We start from the raw sequence: 16,955 nt of genomic DNA, 5'->3' as shown, positions 1-16,955 counted from the left end.
CGCTGCCGGGGATTGACAACAGTATGAAATGTTAAAGAATTGATGGTACAAAAGAGGAGATCGAAGGAGTATGAGCGGTGATTACGACTATGATAATCACAGAAGGAATCAACAAGTAAAGGAAAGACATGAGCGATTTTATTTCAGAAATTTATTACGACAACAACAAGAAGGGATTCAACGTAAGAAACGTCGATGGAGTTGGATAAAGCTGTGGCTGCATGCATGTGCGAGTATTCGAGCATATCCAAGTTCTAAAAGAAGTGCAATATTGCACCATTATATACCATTGGAGAAATTACCGCGAGCGCTTGTAGGGGATACCGCGAGTAACGAAGCGTCAGAGTCAAGTTCAGTAATTATAAGAAGTTTAAGTACAGAAGAATTGAATAATAGCGATAGTTTACAAGAAAGAAGAGTGAGCAAATATCAAATTGGAACAAAAAGAAGAATTCATATTAATATAGCAAGAAGACCAGCGCAAGCACCAATGGCAGAAGAAGCACCCGCAGTGCCAATAGCGGTACAGATGGGAGCAATTGGAGATCGCACCACCAGCGTGGCTCTATTATCCACGTTTAATAGATGGTCGGGTTCTGATCCCGATCAACACCTGTCCCAATTTTTGACAGCGTGTATAGCCAATAATGGCAGAACTGAAGATGTCTGGCTGCGATGGCTACCAGCGACTTTAAAGGATACAGCGTTTGAATGGTATATTCGACAACCAGTGGGACAATTTCCTAATTGGGAAGCATTGAAAAATGCTTTCTTAACTCATTTTCGACCAATAGGATTCGAAGATCGTCTTTGAGAAAATTTGCTGAACAGTAAAATGTTTGTGGGAGAATCGGTGCAGTCGTATTATGGCCGAGTTGCAGATATATTACGTAAATGGCCAAACAATCAAATGCCAGACGCGTTTATATTGTCAATAATAGTGAATGGGTTGCATCCCCCAGAATTGAAGATGTTTGTTAAGGAGTCTCAACTAGTTATGGTAGCTGCCTCCTTAGCACGTGCAAAGGTGTGGGAGGAGTGCCATTATGATCAACTGTTGATGGTGGGAACCACAATGATTTTTAGTGTAGGAAATCAAGTTCCAATGACCAATACGATGATAGGGAGCTACCGACGAATGATTGTGCCTAGTATGGGAAATCCCAATTCTCAAGGAGTAGTTAATGCCACTCCTTTGCAGGCGATATCACCCGTGGCAACTTATCCTTCGCCGATGGCATATCGACAACCTAAAGTATCGATGAATGCAACAATTAACGATTCTAACGAAGCTCTATTGTTAAATCTAACGAAGAAAATGGAAGAATTAGTCGTGCATATGACTAAAGATAAAGAGAAAAGGCATAAACCTTCTAATATGAGACCTAATGTATGGTGTAACAACTGTAAAGGGCAGGGACACTTTGATACGGAATGCCCTTCGCCTCATCAGAAGATGGGACAGTGTATGTATTGTAGAGGAAAGCATAACACTGCCAATTGTTGGTACTTACCAAGACAACAAACAATGATACAACCAACTGTATGGAATGTAAATCAAGTGCAAACAGGAAATACGGGTGGATGGAATAGAAATAGAAATAATAGAGTAAATCGTGGTTTCGGAAATTTCCAAAATCCTAACTATAATCAACCCTACGGGACCAATATGCAAAATGGTGGCCAAAATCAAATGGGAAATCAACCATCGATGCCAATACAACAGACCAATTCAGCAATGGCGACAATTAGTCAACCTGGATCCTTTACTGTACCAACATGGAACCGACCTCGAAGGTATGTTCCGACGGAGACTCCCAATGTACCTGACGGGACAGGAAGAAAACCAGTTCGTTGTTTTCGATGCCGCCAATTGGATCATTATGCAAGTGATTGCAACAACCCAAGATTTGTCGAAGAATACGCACCTCTTTGTGCAAATTGTAAGCAATCTGGTCATTACCACTACCAATGTAATGTGCCTTTTAATCCAAATAGTAGGGACCAGCACATGACATCAACAGTGCAAATTATAGAAGAAACAAACAAACCACAGGAATCACCGGTACATCGGGTGGAAGCGATTCACGCAATATTGATAAGAAATCAACAAAAAGACAAAGAACCAATTCAAATATTGGAGAAATCGATACCAGCCCCGGTCAACAGACCAATACCAAAATCTGCTCCATTATTGGACGAAGCATCACCGTCACAACCTAATTCGACCAATATATTGGTGCGTCCACCAATTTCACAAGTACCAATATTACACCAATACGGTGGACAGTCGCACCAGTTAAAGGATCCAATTTTCAAGGAGCAGTTGCAACCAAAAATCGAGGAAGTACCAATTCCTGATATTGGAAGTACCAATATACGGGGACCGGGATCCAAAATCCGTAAGAAAAAAAAGACATTGGGAATCATGACTAATATGGAACCCTATGATATTTTGAAGGATTTAGGTTCAATTCAACCAACAATCACAATAAAGCAATTATTGGCAGTAGCACCAGAATGCCGTAACACCTTAAACTCTTCTTTGATTCGACGAAGAACTCATCAAAAAGAAATTCGTGAAGTAAGTTTGAATCCGGATCCAGGCGCGCCGACTATTGATGTATCAATTGATGGAGTATTAGTTCAGGGTGTACAAGTGGATGGCGGGGCTAGCGTTAACCTCATGAATGTGGATACAATGGAAGAATTGGGATTGGACCAATTAATGCCAACTACAGTTGTTTTGCGAATGGCAGATTTAAGTCGAGTCTGACCTATGGGTACTTTACGAGGAATTGATATAGTTGTTGCGGGGATTACATACACAATTGATTATTTTGTATTCTGATTGCAAAGCATAGTATTATCATATCCAATTTTGTTGGGTCGACCGTGGCTATATCAAGCTGAAGCTCGGAACGATTGGGGTCATGGAACGCTAACAATTAGAAAGGGTAAGGATAAAATAGTGCTCCAAATGTATCTTGTCCAGTATCACGGAGAAACTCAAATTACCAGTCCAGAATATACATCGGACTGCGAACAAGAGTATATAGAAGAAGAACTGGTTGTTTCAAAATCAAAGGCTGTCAAGGCACGGAAAGTTGCAGTACAAAATAAGAATATTTACCATTGTGGAGGACCAGGAGAATATTTTGTTCCTCCAGACGTTATTGATGATTCAGATCATATGATTGCACACTGGATGCAGCGAAGAGATGTTAATCAAGTTGGTGCTATAGATCCCGAATTGGAAAGCTCCAATTTGTCAGAGTTTATGAAAGATCCCGAAACAGAGCAGAAGATTACCGCTGAAGCTCTTAATGGACCAAAGTGTCAATCAATAAATCTAGGCACAAAGGATAATCCCAAATTGATTCAAATTTATGATGGTATAACGGGTAAAACTAAAGAGCTTTGGACAGATTATTTTATAAAATATAAATCAGCTTTTGCTTGGTCTTATAAAGATTTGAAGGGTATTCCAGCTGAAGTTTGTGAGCATCGAATAAAATTGGAGGACACGGCTACACCAGTACGACAAAGGCAACATCGACTGAATCCTAAATATTCGTTAATGGTAAAGGAGGAATTGGATAAGCTTCTGGAGGTGGGATTTATATATTTTGTACCACATAGTGAATGGGTTTCACCGATAGTTATGGTTCCCAAGAAGAACGGGAAAGTCCGAATTTGTCAAGATTTTTGAAAGTTGAATGCTGCTACAAAGAAGGATTACTTTCTTTTATCATTTACGGATAGTATCTTAGATGCAGTAGAAGGCCACGAATGTTATTCGTTTCTTGATGGTTTTTCCGAATATAATCAGGTACAAATTGTAAAGGAGGATCAATTAAAGACTACGTTTACTACGGATTGGGGAACTTTTGCTTATAAGGTCATGCCTTTCGGACTTTGTAATGCGCTAGCTACATTTCAGAGGGTGATGATGCAAGCATTCCAAGATGAGCTACGGGTTTCAATGGAAATCTTTTTAGATGATTTCTGCACATTCAGCACCAGAGAAGAACACTTAGACAAATTGGGCCGGTGCTTAGGTAAATGTGCTAAATTTGGAATTTCTTTGAATTCAGAAAAATGTAATTTTGGGGTACCCTCAGGAAAATTATTGGGTCATATCGTATCGAAAACAAGTATCGCCACCGATCCGGATAAAATAAAAATTATACTAGAACTCCAAATACCCGATACAGTGATAGGTGTTCGCACCTTTATTGGGCATGTTAGCTATTATCGACGTTTTATTTATCTATTTGTTGTTATCTGTATTCCATTGACAAATTTGTTGAAAAAGCAACTACCGGACAGCCTCGAACCAATTTGGACCAAGAAATATACAATTGCGTTTGAAACATTAAAACAAAAATTGGTTTCTGCACCAATATTGGTTGCCCTTTGTTGGACAAAATCTTTTGAGGTTTATGTTGATGCCTCTAATGTTGCGATTGGTTCGGTATTGAGCCAGAAGGATGACAAGGGCCACGATCATCCTATTTATTATGCAAGCCGTCAGTTGGTGGCTGCCGAATGGAATTACACTACAACTGAGCGAGAGGCTTTGAGAATGATTTATTCTGTCTAACAGTTTCGGCATTATCTTCTTGGATATAAATTTGTCTTCCATGTGGATCATAACGCTTTAAAATATATGATTAAAAAGCCTCAGTTGAGTGGCCGCATCGCAAGATGGATATTACTTTTACAAGAATTTGATTTTACTATTAATGTACGGCTGGGGAAGTCGCATGCCAATGTGGACCATCTATCGCGACTGTCCAATATATTGAGAAATGAACCCATTCCAGATGCATTACCTGACGCTGAGTTATTTCTTGTCGACCTAATTACGCCGGAATATAGCGAATTGATACAGTATTTGACTTTTCAAACTTTTCTTTTCCATTTTACGAAGAAGCTTAAGAAAAGATTGGTTTTGAAAAGCGCACCTTATACTATGATTGGAGAAATTTTATATAAACAAGGGAAAGACGGAATTTTACACCATTGCATTTATCAGAATGAAGCACGCACTATATTGGAAGGATGTCATTTAGATAGTTGTGGTGGACATTTTACAGGCGACAGCACAGCACGCAAAGTTTTACAGGCGGGATATTGGTGGCCGACAATGTTTGCGGATGCTCACCAGTTTGCACGTCATTGTGACCCGTACCAGTGAATTGGTCGTCCTACGGATACATCCATGATGCCGTTAGTTCCAATTCTGGCACAGGCACCTTTTGAAAAATGGGATATTGATTTCATGGGCCCAATTGTACCTGCCTCTCGCTATGGATAAAAACGGTATATATTGCTTGCCACGGACTATGTTACCAAATGGGCCAAAGCGAAGGCAACAAAATCTGATAGTGCTAGTGATGTAGCCACATTCTTATATGAAAATATTATTACACGGTTTGGCTGTCCAAAAGAATTGGTCAGTGATCGAGGAACCCATTTCATTAATAGTACAATTGAAGCATTGACTGCTAAATATGAGATTAAACACCGCAAGACGACACCGTATCATCCCAGAGCAAATGGCCAAACAGAAAAGACCAACGGCATATTATGTACAATTATCACCAAGACAATATCTGGTACAGGCACGGATTGGGACACTAAATTGTTTACCGCTTTGTGGGCATACTGTACTGCATATAAAGTTACGACTAATGCCACACCCTTTCAATTAGTTTATGGTCAGGAAGCAATATTACCTATCGAATTCGAAGTTCAAAGTTTGCGCATTGCAGTGGAGGAACGATTGGGGGATACGGAGTCGTTACAAGTTCATTTCGTACAATTGGAGCAGTTGGATGAAACTCAAACCAATGCCCTATTGAGACAGGAGGCCACTCAAAGGTGACGGAAAAGTTATTATGATAGTAAATTAAAACCAAAATTTTTTATGCCCAATGATTTGGTACTGCTTTATGACAGTCGTTTTAAAAATTTTTCAAGAAAATTTCATATTCGGTGGCATGGGCCGTACAGAGTCATTGAGGGTTTTCCCAATGGCTCAGTCCAATTGAAAGACTTTATGGGTACTAAATTTACCACGCGTATAAATGGGAATCGGCTACATCTGTATGCTACATAAACCCGGGACGGGTTTTATATCGGTGGGGGGGGAGAGAGAAAGCCAATTTAGTATTGAAGTGACAGCACAAGAGTTGTGATGGAAAGGGAAGAGCATGTGATGATGAGATTATGGACGGGTTGAGTGAAGGTGAGCCATCAGGAAGACACTAATAGGATAGGTTGTTATAGGCCTGTTAGGTTAAGTCATATCAGGAGGAGAACCAGGGTAGAAGTTGGGAGTGGGACTCTTGGCTGGCATTGTTTACATTGCAATTTCTTGATTCACGTTGCTAAGCACAAGTTTTAGAGGATTATCGTGAGTAGCGAAGATGGTGATTGAGCGTAAGAAGAGGATAGCTACGAGAGAGGAGCGACAGCATAATGTCAAGACGAAGGAAGCATTGCTACCAATGGAGTGCGTGATAGTGACCAGCATGGAGCCGGTCGCTATGGACATTTTTTGGTCGCGAAGGAGACAGAGAGAGTTTCGCACGGCGCAGATGTATGGATTTCTGAAGTTTTCACAGAGGCTACCACCAATAGATATAGCATTGTTAACGGAATATGTGACGAATTATGATCCGAAAGACGGGTCCAGTGTGGTTCATGGGAGAATTATTGGTATAGATGAGGTGACGTTGAACAAGGTTCTATATCTTCCCATGGGTGAGCTATCGGTATCGGGAGACTTGAAGTCTGATTTTGTTCCAAGCAAGTACTTCAAGTCGGGAAACGAAGCATTTGAGAAAAATCAAGGGTGGAAGACAGCGGATGCGCTTACGCCGGAGCTGGGAGAATGGATGCAGTTTGTGCAGAAGCGATTAAGGCTGAACCGACATTCGACGTATATGGCAAGGAGGTTATTGTTTTCAGCAATTGCGACGCTGGAGGGGATGGTCTTCAACTGGGCAGCGTATGTTGCGACCAGAATCCATGCGGAATTGGACGTGAAAAGAAGAACAGGGAAGGTTACCACAATGTTATGCTCCAACTACGTGTGTGAAGCAACTGAAGCAACCTTCAATAGTAGAGAGACTAGATGCTGTAGCAATAGAGACAAGAGTAGAGTCAACCCCATTGCCATCAAAACAAGTCGAGGAAGCGGCGATAGCAGAGTGCAGCCAAGCTAGAAATTACGAACGGACCAATGTCAGGTCGTCATCTAGAGAATTGGGTCATCCCAGTACCAATATGGCCGTCACTCTACCAGTACTGGTAGAGTATTATCAACGAGTGGGTTTATCGGGAGCTCGCAAGCAGGCAAGTGAACTCAAGGAGTTAATCTCGACACAAATTACTCAATTACAGATGGCTGTTGAGAAAATGGACAATGAGTTCAGCCTTAGACATGTACTGGAGGAGAAGGACAAGATCTTTGAGGATAAGAAGAAGAAGATTGGAGATTTACAACGTGCTTCAGTAACGGACGCTCTCAAATATTCAAGATTAGAGCACCAATTCAAGGAGACCCAAGCGGAATGGGTCAAGGAGAACAAGTTGGCAAAGAGTCTGATGGAGCTTACCAAGCAGGAGTGTATGGAGTTGCGGAACCAATACCAGGAGGAGAAGAATAGGGTGGCGGAATTGGAAGCCGGGAGATCCAAATTGGAGGACGATTTTCGGAGACAATCGGAGAGCTCGAAGATGGAGAACGAGCAATTGAAGAGAAGGATTGCCGAATTGGAGGCAGAAATGATTACAGTTACCATGCAGCAAGGAGAGGTCAATCCAGCAAGTACATCTTTATGGGAATTAGAGAAACAGGTGCATGCCTTGGAAGAGCAGCTGAAAGAGCGAGACACCCAAATTGCACTTTTGGAGTCTCAGGTTCGGGAATTGGGAGCACTTAACGAGGATTTGACAGCTTTATTGAATGGAGAGCAGGTGGGAGAGGAAGTTGGAGAAGAAGCTTAAGAAGTCGAAACGAATCTCACTTATGGAAATGATGAAACGGACCAAGGCGGACCAGAGGTTCAGACATTGGAGGAAGCCAATGATGTGGTGATATTGTAAAACGTAGTACGAGGTGGTTTGCAAAGACGCTACACAGTAAGGAGTGGGGCTATGTAGAATGTATAAATGACTTTTCTGGTTCGTTATCGGTTAAATAGTAGTAATGTTGAGATTTAGATGAATGGTTAGTTCGATTAGTTGTTAATAGTAGGAAGTTAGGAACATATGCGGTTAAGAAGCCAAAGTTTCACAACCTGTGGAATCTGTTGAATGACGATTCATATTTTGGTAGGATAAAGAGGTTGAGGAAGAAGGAATGGAGGCCAGACTGTGATAGTCGTGAGTCAGGGTAAAGCTTGGAGCTATCCTTTTGTTTTCTTTTCTTTTGTGTTTTTCTTTAGTATTGGATTTAAGAAAAGGATTGCTGAAACTGTGATTGAGATATTGAAAATTATGAATTCGAATTAATTAATTTGGAGAAAGAAAGTGTGATTGTGATAATAGAGATTATTGCATTGTGATAGTAGCACTGGAAGATTGAGTAAAAGTAAAGGAATTGAGAATTGAAGTACTGTGGAAAGAGATTAAGCATCCTATAGATGTCAGGAATGTCAGTGATATTGAGTAGCTGCAAGGCAGTGAACGATTGTAGAGATTGTGAAGGGATTGAATTGAGATGAGGAAGAGAACTTTGGAAGTTTTAGATAATTAATACATAATCAATTGTGACATAACATATCCAATTCATACAACGAGTCTTTCCTCGAGATGGAATCCACCTATATTGATCAAATATCTTGGTGTTTTGAGTCCGAGTCAAACGATGATTACACTTACCGTATCATATTATTAAATTCATTGCAATCTTTTCTAGTGTGTGAAGCGTCATCACACCAAATGTATTTTTGTACATATCCTTGTTTTGAAACATTCTTCGAATTATTTGTAGAAGTATTCTCTTCAAGTCTTGCCAATTTGATTTGAAGATCTTGCATTCCTCGTATAATTTCTTCCATCCCCATATTTGCTTTCTTTGATAAGGATGTCGAAGGTTGAACTGTAGGCATTGTTGGTGGTATTGTACGTACTGGAGCTTTGGATGCTTATACTGTTTTTGGAATATTGCTCCTATCCTTCCTCCTTTCTCTTTTTGTAAGCAACTCCACCGCATCTTCAACATTCTTCCACTTTGTTGTCAATCCATCATCTTCTTCTTTGTCTTCAAGAAGGAGTTCTAATTTCCCTTGCAATTCTCCATCAGCAGCTTGAAGAAATAGATCAACCTTGTTCGGCTCCAATGTCAATTTTTCTACCTTCGATAATTGAGAGTACTGCCTCTCAAATTCCCTTAGTAGCTCTGTTGCTTGCAAATTCTTATTAGGCCGTTCAATCCATTCCGGAAACAACTTCTTAGTAACGCGATCAGCATCTTCCAAGAAATATTCGTCTTTCAATGCATGTGAAAAAACCTCCCATGAATTCCCATAACGATCCGTAATCGATGTAATATGGTCTCTTATCTCCGATATCGTGGCAAGTCCAAATAATTCAACCATTTTCTTCTCAGAAACCCGATTTAATTCCATTTCACGAACATAACATCTTAAATACCTTGAAATATTCCTTCCATCAAATTGATCAATTTTATTGACCACTGCTTGCAATGCTTTGGTTGCCAAAGCTTCCTTTCGATCATTGCTTTGCTGTTGCTCCATCGATAATGAAAAGGCTTAAAACATACTAGCAATAGATGGATTCATGTGCATACCTTGTCCTTTAGAAGAATCCCCACCAGAAACTCCTCCCAAAAATCCTTCAAAATTTTTATTTTTGTTTTCCATACAATAAAAATAAAAATAAAATCAAACGAAATCCAATACCTTCCACCTCAAGCTTTCACGTTGGATTCACCACTTTATGTCATATTATGTGCTTTCCTGCTCGAGAACACGTCAAGCGTCTAGCTATAGAAGGTAGTATGGAGATTCGCCAATATTCAAGCAGTCTATCAGTTTTTGACTGTTGGAATATAAACGACTACAAGAATACACTGTAAATCTATACGGATGCCCTTTGACTGCTCGTCATAGTCCTTTTTGCCCCAGCCGGTAGATCTCTAGACGTTACAGAGAACCCTGAACAATCCAAACTACTAATCTTTGATACCGCTTTATACTCACGATCTTGTAACCACTGATTGTCTCGTTAGATTAACCCAATAAATTTCATTCACTCGGCATACTCAATCCTATAGACACCCTTTTAATTATTCATCACAGACATAACTCGATTTCACAAAACAGTCAAGAGTAATCACACCGACTTCATTAAAAAATCTCGATTCACCATTACAACACTGACTTCAGCAACGATTGCCTTAGTCTTCCCAAAACCCTATGAAGAAAAAAAATCCAATTCTCTGTCTTTTTTCCCCGCTCGAAGCATGAAGCTAGCTCTCCGATCCTTCAAAACCTCCCAAAAACTTATTCTCTCCCCCTCCCCCTCATTTCTTAACCTATCCTCCCCTTTAACCCTAATTCCCTCCTCTTTCAAATCCTAGTCTCTGAATTTATTCAATCTTTCGTCTTGGATTCAAAATTCGCTCCGCCGTCAGAGTTCTCTCCTCCGTTTTTACCTTTAAGAGATTTTTTTACCAAAAACAATGTTCCCTGAAACGGCACAGAGAACAGGACAGTCTGAAACAGAATCGAAACCCCGTAATTGGGACCACATTGAGTCGCCCGACCAATTCAGGTCTCATATTGGCTAAGAGGCCCGTAGTAACTTAGATGTTCCCGAAATTGGTCCACATTGGGTTGTCTGACCAAGTCAAGTCTCATATTGGATAAGAGCCCATAATAGGATCTAGATTGGATGTCTTGAAATTGGATCCAATTGGCTCTTCAAACTAGGCTCACCCATCGTGTGAATTGGTCCTTTTTCTTCCTGCTAACTCCCGTTATTGGAATCGAACAAAGCATTTCAATATGCCTCGACTGATTGTAACGGGGTGACTGAACCTAGCCTCTCAATATTTGCACTAGAATTGGTCATTGCTCCTAATATTCGAGGTAACTGAACATTAATAAAAATCCTCTTTCTTTATATTTTCACAGTATGCTCGTGTTACAACACGACACCGTGAATTAAGAGAGTATAATGAAGATCTCTCAAACTAGTTGAGGAAAGAGTTGATAGACGGACTGGAGGAGGAGGAAGAAGATTTGCAATTGGAACTAGATTTGGTGGAATGCACATTCGATAATGCAGCAAATGATCAATTGGGTGGGCCAGAGGAAATAGTACCTTTGTAGATTTTTCTTAAGTAGTTTTTAGATAGGTAACAATTGTGAGTTTACAAGGGCACTGCACAATTAAGAGTAGGGCTATGTAAAATAGGTAAATAAACTTTGTGATAAGTTACTAGTTGGTTATTGAAAATCTTGAGAATTAGACTTATAATTAGGAAATTTATTTGGTAACAATAAGTTGTTAGTGGAACAAATGGTTAAGAATCCAAAGGGTCATAACCTTTGAAATGTGCTGCCCGACAGTCCATCTTTTGGTAGGATAAAGAGGTTGTGAAAAGGGAGATCAGAGCCAGACTGTGAGAGTCGTAAGCCGGGACAAGCTTGGTGCTACCTCTTTTTGTTTCTTTATTATTGACGAATAATGGATAGTTTTTGAATATTGAGAAGTTAGTCTGGAGTGCCAGACTATGAGAGTTGTAAGCCGAGATATTGAATTCTGTGTGATGAATTGAGAAACTAAATACAATAGGTAAGCTGGAGATCAATAATTGAATATATATAAACTACAAAGAGAGTAAGTGAGAGATGAACGGATAAGAATATAGAAGTATTGTTGAATTGATAGTCGTAGAATGGATTATGGGTTGAATTAAGACGGAAGTAGTAAGCCTTGGTATTTTGTAGTTTGATAATTGATTTCAGATAGCTCGAGTACAGTCAATTGTGAGACTAACAGACCCAATTCATATAACCAATTTTTCCTCGTGTTCAAATCCACCTCTATTAGTTCAATTGCTTTGGTATACTGAAGCTTGAACACAACGAGAACAACACTTAGAAATTCTTATTGGATCGTTCAATCCATTTCGAGAATGATTTCTTAATAACTCAATAAGTATCCTCTAAAACATTCTCATCCTTCAACGCATGTAAAAATACCTCCCATGAACTTCCAAATTACTCCATAATAGACCTTATATGCTTCATTATCTCTAGTACTATAGCAAGCTCAAATAATTGTATCATCTCTTTCTCAAAAATATAATTCAATTTTATTTCCTATACATAATATTTTATATATTTGAAAATATTCCTCCTATAAAAATTTTCAACTTTGTTAACCTCTACTTACAATGCTTTGGTTGCTAAAGTTTCTTTGTAATTATTGCCCTATTATTATTGTATAAATAATATAAATGCTTGAAATATTTTTATACTAATTAGATTTAAGTACATACCTTATTCACTAGTAGAAAATCTACTTAAAGCTTCACTTGAAGATCTATGTGAAGCTCCATCCAAAGCTCTATAAGAAATTTTAAATTCAACCTTCTTGCCTTCTTGCGCCATCAATTCCAAATAACCACAAATACAATCAAATACCTTTTATCCCAAACTTTCACATTAGATTTACAACTTATGTCATATTATGTCTTATTATATTTGAAAATATACAGGGCATCTAGTTGTAGAAGGTGGAATTATATTTTACAAGTATCTAAGAATCTTAATACGTATTACCCTTATAAAAAGAATGAAATTTGAACTTTAATTCAAAAGTGCTTAAATCCAATATAAAGCGGTCAAAAATACTCTCTTTAATAATCTCAACTATATATAAACTCCATTTGCATTATCACTTTTATATTTAAGAAATTTTAAATTTTCTTTGCAAATCTTAATATTAATTAGCAAGCTTTAGCAAGTTGTAGCTCTTAATTTAACTGTCCACTTAAAGTAAAAAAAATCATACAAATGCCAATATAAGTCTTCTATGTGCTAAAAAAGAATTCATTCCAATCTAACTTATAGATCATGAAAAAACACGTAAAAACCACACTAATATTACTTGGCCACCAACTTGAAAGTTAATACAAATGTTCCAGCAGTGATTTTTGTTTTTCCAACAATTAACTTTAAGTCAAAATTTGTGTATACCTTGACCTTCAAGTCTTCTAACACTATGCCAACTTTCACCTTGATCCGAGAAATAGATATTTAGATATCATAGAAATCCTATCCAACTCCAAACTACTAACTTTCAATATCTTCTTGTATCAAAACCCACATATCTTCCAATTATATCATTTAATTATCACAAAATTTTACATACATTTAGCACAACTAATTAACTAAGCATTATCAAATTTTGAATTATAAATGTGATACTAATTTAAAAAACTAGTAGAGAGTGCTAGCTCTAATTATATTATATAAATTTCAAAAAATCCTACAAAAATAAGCCTTACATCTTTGAAACAAGCTCTAAGCTAGCTCTCAAATTTTAATCTTTAAACTTCAAATGAAATCCTATTTTATCTTAAGCAGTCGTTTTAATTGCCAAAGGTCTAATTTCAACCATGTTTCATAAATGGTCGATCCTTCGATATTAATCTAATATATCCTAGGGATTTTTTAGTCCAACTCTATCTTCAACTTAATCTTAGTATCAACCATGCTAATTATTTATCTCTTCTAATATAATTTTATCTATTTATGGTTTTTTTAAGGCAATAAAAGAATCTCTACATCCTAAAAGATAAATTTACTTATCAACCTTCTACCTAGTAACTATTAAGATAAGAAAATAAACTAAGAAGATTTTATAAAAGCTATTTTTAATTACCTTAAATTATTATTAAACCAAGATAATTAAATATTTAATTAGAAATTTAATTTTAATTATATTTTTACTATATAGACATATTATATCACAACAATGTTGACATGATTTGTACGAGCCCACAAAAGCTCAAACATCACAATCCAAACCTGTATAAAATCATATCTTTGAAATCCATTCTAGAGTCTTTTCTTACTATAGATGTCCAAATATTAGGATGTCATGTCTTTCTTCAAGTATGTGCATCTAGAGCATAGAATTCTCAAGTATATAAATTTTCTTCTTAAAATAGAATAAGCCATTACTAAGACTGTAATCTTCACATTTTATATTACTTTCTTTCAATGGATCACTAATCATCTTGAAATAAGCATCTTAATATGTAGCTTCCTTTTATTTTGCCTCTTTAGTTAGGTTTGAAATGATACTATTAATAATAATAATTTATGCTCAATCTCTTGATTCGGCCTTCAAGTTTGGTATTCATGATAAGTTGTCTAGCATAGTATGTTGTCACCCTAGCTTGTACTCAAGCTAGATATCAAATAGTTGTAAATGTTATTCTCAATGATGATGTCATGATTTCATATTTTTCAAATGCAAATCGTATAGCAAGGATCGATAGTAAGTCCAAACAACCAGTGGCTTCTCTAATAGATAGTGTTGCCACATCTTTAGGGCATGTACAATCGCTAATTGCTCTTGAACATGTACAAAATAATTGTGCTTTGCCTTTTTGAGCTTCTATGATTCATACACCATAAGTTGAAGGCTCCTACTGAAGTCTTATTGAAGATTGCTCTAATAGCAAAGTCAAAAGCATCAATATCAAGTGTATAAGATTGAAATCATATAATTATAATATTGGAGTAATAATGAGTGTCTCCTTTAACCTATCAAAGGTGCTTTGCTGTTCTAGTTTTCATTCAAATGGACCATCCTTCTTCAATAGATTTATGAATGAGGTAGCAATGTGTGCAAATTACCAAATAAAATGGTAGTAATATCCAACAAGGTCTAAAAATAAGAAACTTCAAAAGTATCCTTAGAAGTTGGCCAATCTTCCACTGCTTTCATCATATCTTGTTCCATGCGCATGCCTTCGAAAGACACTACATGCCTCAAACAAGTGAATTTTAACTTCCAAAGTTCATATTTTGATTACTTGCAATCGAAGTGACTATCTTGTAGCCGATATAATATTTTTGAAAGGTATTGCTCATATGCTTGATAGATTTTATTATATATTAAGATATCATCAATGAAAACAAGTACATACTTATCCAAAAGGTTCCAAAATAATCTATATATGTGATCTATAATAGAGGTAAGAGTATTGATGAGTCTAATAAGCTATTCAAAATGTCCATAGTACATACAAAATGTGGTCTATTCTATATTCTTTCTTAGAAAAGGTGTTTTTCAATAGTCACTCCAAAGATCCAATTTACTAAAGATGGTCAAATTTCAAAGTTGATCAAGAAGATCATCCATGCGTGAAAGTTAATATTCATTCTCAATGGTCTGCCTATTGAGGCCTCGATAATCAATACAAAGCCAAAGTCTACCATCATTTTTAGGTGCAAAGAATATAGATACTTCCAATGGTGATTTACTTTTTCAAATGATGCCCTTCTCCAAGAATTTTTCCAATATCTTTTGCAGCTCTTCAAGTTCATTTGGTGCTAAGTAATAAATTGGCCAACTTTTTAGTTTGACTCCAAGCAATAGTTTTACTTGAAAGGAGGCACCTTAATTAAGAAGTATGGTACTAAGTAGGTCAATTGGAAAGACATTCCAATATTCTTATATAAATTGTTCTATACATTCTATTCCTTTGATTGTCTTTTTCACTATTAATGCAAGATTTGGAACCACCATATATATCAATTGCTTATGTTGTATTTTTTTCTTCATAAAGATCATTTCTACAATTAAGTCTTTAATTATAGATTATTTTTCATCTTCACTTGATAAAGAGGTATAAAAAATTATCTTGTATCTACTCTCTTTGAAAGAGATTGTCCTTGCTATTTAATCAACTTGTTTATTTTCTACCTCTAGTCATGGCATACTAAGGATAACATCATATCTTAGCTTTGTTACTTTGAACTTCTTTCTTCAGACATATGTATCAATCAACTTTAAAGTTTTTTCTTCACATATCGCACTCAATATGTTTTCTTGGTCATTTTCAAGGTATATACTCCCTCTTTTTATTACCTTAATTTTAATCCTAACTTGGCCAATAATTTTAGTAAAGATGCAATTTTTTATAGAGCCACAATCTACAAGCACTCAACATAGTTGTCTTCTTAGTAGTCCCATTAGATGCACCAATTAATTCTTTCTATAGTTGTCTAAGGATATGCCATTTATCTCTAAGACACAATAGCTATTCTTAGTAGTGGCCTTTAGCACCTTTACTAAAGAGCCTTATTTCCTTACTTTGTCTCATTATCAACTTGATGAGTCTCAAGACTATGAACCCACCTTATATTTTTGATACTTGAATTTTGACGTTTTGGACAATCTCCAATTTAATGGCTTATCTATCAATAATATAAATACAATTCTTTTTGCATCAATATTTGTCATCTTTGTAGTATCAATGATCTTCGTTGGATATCAATCTCCATTGGCTTTGGTTCTTGTGCCATAGTATTAGATAATGGCATAAGACTTGTATTATAGGTCGTGCTCCAAAATTTTTGAAATCTATAGCATTGACTATCTTTGCAATCCTAATTACATCTTCAAATATTTGTAGATCTCTAAATTGTACTTCTTATTGGACCTCAAGTTTCAAACCTTATAGAAATCAATCCATCATCTTTACCTGTGAAACATTATCAATTTAGAGACATAGGGACTTGAATTAGGAGACATAATCTTACATTGACTTAAATTATGTAAGACTTGAGAATTGAATGCATGCTATCTTCTCCGCATTGATGGGCCAAAATTGATTCCTAAACTTGATCTCAAATTCCTACCAATCACAAAATCAACCTTGAGCT

This window comes from Physcomitrium patens, chromosome 15 (assembly GCF_059467195.1).
Source record: "Physcomitrium patens ecotype Gransden chromosome 15, ASM5946719v1, whole genome shotgun sequence".
Classification (NCBI taxonomy): domain Eukaryota; kingdom Viridiplantae; phylum Streptophyta; class Bryopsida; order Funariales; family Funariaceae; genus Physcomitrium; species Physcomitrium patens.
Note: the sequence above shows the minus strand (reverse complement) of the source record.